Source organism: Plasmopara halstedii (assembly GCF_900000015.1).
Source record: "Plasmopara halstedii genome assembly, contig: Scaffold_2881, whole genome shotgun sequence".
NCBI classification, from domain to species: Eukaryota; Oomycota; class Peronosporomycetes; order Peronosporales; family Peronosporaceae; genus Plasmopara; species Plasmopara halstedii.
The window spans coordinates 646,628-650,431 of record NW_020189786.1 but is presented as its reverse complement, the minus strand read 5'-3'; positions in this window follow the sequence as shown (position 1 = coordinate 650,431).

Here is a 3,804-nt window from a genome sequence, read left to right as displayed (position 1 = left end):
TAATGGTCGGGCCATTTCTGCGTAGTTTACGCTGTACTTGTGCAAGTAGTTGGCGAGATCAAGCCACTTACGCAAGTCCTTCTGGTTCTTTTTGGAACCGGCCAGTCTACAATGGCCTTGACCTTAGCGGGATCCGCTTGAAGACTACGCTTCCCAATGAAGCACTCTAAAAAGGGAATCTATTCTGCGCCAAAGATACACTTGTCTGCATTGGCGTACTGTTTGTTCGTGCGCATGCAATCAAACACCGCTCTCAGAAGGACGATGTGGTTCTCTTCATCTGTCCTACCGTGCTCCGCTCGACTGTGAACAAAGATGCCGTCGAAGTATGTCCGTGCGTACCCCCGGTGGGACCTGAACAACTGCGTCACAAGACGATTAAATGCTGCTGGCGCATTTTACAGCTTTTGAGGCAACACCAGCTTCTACCAGAGCATGCCGCTCGGAGTACTCACCGCTGTCAGCGGAATATTACTCGCTCTCATGAGAATTGGTAACACCCATTGACCAAGTCGAGTGCACTGTACTTTGTAGATCCAACAATTATTGTTCAAAAGACATCCATATTAGGAATCGGCTTCTGTGCCGGATTAATGGCGGCGTTCAGCTTATTGTAAGCGTGAACGATACGTCAATTGCCATTCGGCTTCCAGACATAAAACGTGGGTGACGAATGGGGAGACTTGCTCTCACGCACCATTCCTGCGCCATGCTTCGCACGTAAAAACGCGTCAATGACGTCACACTGCTCCTGGGCAGGAGGCATTGGCGTGTTACGCAGTATTTGGTTATCGAAACCAGGTCAATCACAAGAAGCACACCTCGGTCCGGAGGTAGGATCGACGGATGGTCTTTGAAGACGTCTTGAAATTCCCTTCTAAAAGGACATTATGGATCCGAGAAATTCTTCAGGATCGACGATTCAATTCGTACGTACAGCACTCTCTTGGTGTACTCCAGGGCAGCTTGCGACGGAGAGTTAATCTCCTCGTTCAGTTGTATAATGACCACCTCGGCTAAATCGCCTGCCTTTAAGGCACGGCCAAACTCTTCGAAGGAGATCTCGGTAATCTCATGAAGTGCATTTACCGCAGGAATAGCCTCGAGGGTGACGTCACCGTCTTCTTCTCCCGTCATACCGTTGACAAGGGTACATAGCTGTGCGCTATCGTCGACGGCAGACACATCCTGGGTCAGGATCGACGCCCTGTGTCTTGCAGATAACATACGTCATCGCCATCTCCTCTGTAAAGGGTTTTGACGTCTCCTCGAGTGAGAACACGCACTCAGCGTCGTCCAGTGTCCCCACCCTGCTCCATCGGACCTTGATCTTATTGACAACATCCCACAAAGAGCTGCTATGTCTGCAGTCTTCGTCCAGTGGATAACGTGCACCTTCACGTGCATCAGAAAGGCCTTCCTTAAGATTTCTCGGACCTTGTCCGACCATGCCACTCTTAGCATGCAGCAAATGCTACGAGACGTGAGCAGTGCTAAGTGGATTACGTACCACTACAAGCGCATCACTAGGGCATCGCCCAAGATTTCTTGGACCTCGTCCGACAACGCTATTCTTGGCATGCAGCAACTGGTTTGATACCTCAGTGGGTTACGTGCCACTCCGCGTTCAGCCAGCAAGCCATGCTTCGGACTCTTGTCCGAAACAGCTTTGGTGTTCGACAGCTCGGATACACCGATATCCAGCACATTGGCCGTCCCGGTCAAATGCTAACGCCAATAGCGCTTCTGCTTCCTAGCAGAGGTGGGTTCACGACTCAACATAGCTCCGCCAGGAGACGTGCGCGTAGCGCCCAGGGTCTTCGACCTCCAATCGATACATGGCTCGTGACGTTCTAACCATGCAATACAGAGGATAAGGTCAAGAAAATTGACACCGAGGTCCACAGGGACCCTTGGCACAGTGACACAAGCCCCCGTCGCTAAGCAAACAGTGGCGGTGTCACTCAACCGCGCCTCCAGCGCCTCAGCATTTAGATGACTTCTTTTGATCGCAGAACGTCGAGCATAAACACCCGACGCCACGGAAACAATAAAGATCTTCCACAGCTTCTCAAAGCCCTTGGCCAGTCGCTTTTACGACCAGCAAGCCCGGCTTACATACACGTTCCGTGTTCAAGAGTACGGAGCTCTTTGGATCTGGGCTCTGCTGCCCTCTACTTCCTTGAGACTCAACATAACTCACTTCTCCCCAGTAGGGTACCCCGCACCCTACTGGGTTATCTCGTTTTCCCGAGACAAACTAGACTGGTTAGAAGAGGAACATCGGCTCGATTAATCTTTATGCACCTTACGTAGGGAACAACCATTCGGAAGGTGACTGGTGTCTCCGCAGAGACAACACCGTCGGGTATTTAAAGGCTGCTCGGCAGCTCGGAGCTCTACTCCTCATTCTCGGCATAGCTGAGATCCATTGGCTCAGGCCCGCTCGTGGAGCTTTGAGGTTGTGCATCTCAACCAAGTCGTGCCGACTTAAAGTTCAATTCGGCATTCAATACCACATTCACCGCTTCTTCAAATGAAGACGGATGCACACTAAAGATTTCCATTCTGCCCACGCCAGGGCGAAGGCCCTCCATAAGGACGGTCACTGTGACCGCCTCGAGGAGAGGATCGGCTGCCATTCCGGCAATGAGAGTTTGCAAACCTTGGACAAAGTCCACCAATTCTTCTTGCTCTGTTGGGCGGCAAGAAAATGCGATCGCACGCGATATGCCTGATTAGGCGGCGAGGACACTCACAAAAGCATCAGATCCTTCCAAGAAGGGAAGGCCGCATTTACCGAAGTGCCGCACGTTAGCGCCCAATCTTGTGCTCGCCCCCCGAGCTTGGAGATAGCTAGCGCCACGCGCTGTTGTTCAATCTAAAGCAGGACGTACGTCATAGTCATCCTGGCCTCTCTCACTCTCTGGGCGCGCACTTATTGCTTCGGTTCCTTCCGGAGCAAGGTGTTGCACTCCCTTAGGGCTAAGCAGGGCATCAGCTTGTTAAGTTCGTCCTGCATGCCCTGGGTCAAATAGGAGAATTACGTCATCCTCATAGAGGATAAGTCGCAAGGACTCGGGCGTAGGATTGACTACGAGTGCTACCAAGTGTAGCGGGGCTGCCGTAACTCTTTGCTTAATGGAAGTTAAGCTAAGGTCACCATTTATACGTTCTATACTAGAACCAGTACGAGTGTAGCGGATCGCAATCCGCTACCTCCAAGATTCCTTACAACCTTAACCTAGGCAGATATACTCTTTCGTTCAACTTTGAAGCTAATTTTTTTGATTTTTTTTCGGCAGAGCAGCCTTAAATTGTAAAACCTAATTTATATACATATCTTCGCCACGTAGTGGCTTCTTGATGTAATTGTGTGATTACAGCAACTTGTGTAATTTACACCTTTGTATGGTCACACCATTTTGTGTGAACAACTCTTTCATATATGGATACGTGTAACCTCGTTTCACTCTGTGTACGTGTAATCCGTTACACAATGCGATGCCTACGGACGCTAGCGCGAAGCACTGAACATTCAATAGTTGCACCATGTACAACACTTATAATACAATAATAGTTATTAAATTATAAGTGGCTTCATTTGAACCATGATTGAGCTTATTTTTGTATCAACTTCTCTCAGCTATAGATAAATTCTTGTTTTCCTGTCCGCAAAGGGCTGAACGCTTAGCTCACGATATAAACCTGCTGTCCAGACAAGCACTAAATAGGGGCGTGTTGAACTAAATCAGTGGCCCGAAACGCTACTTCTGCGCAAAATGCTGTAAATGACAGATAGGG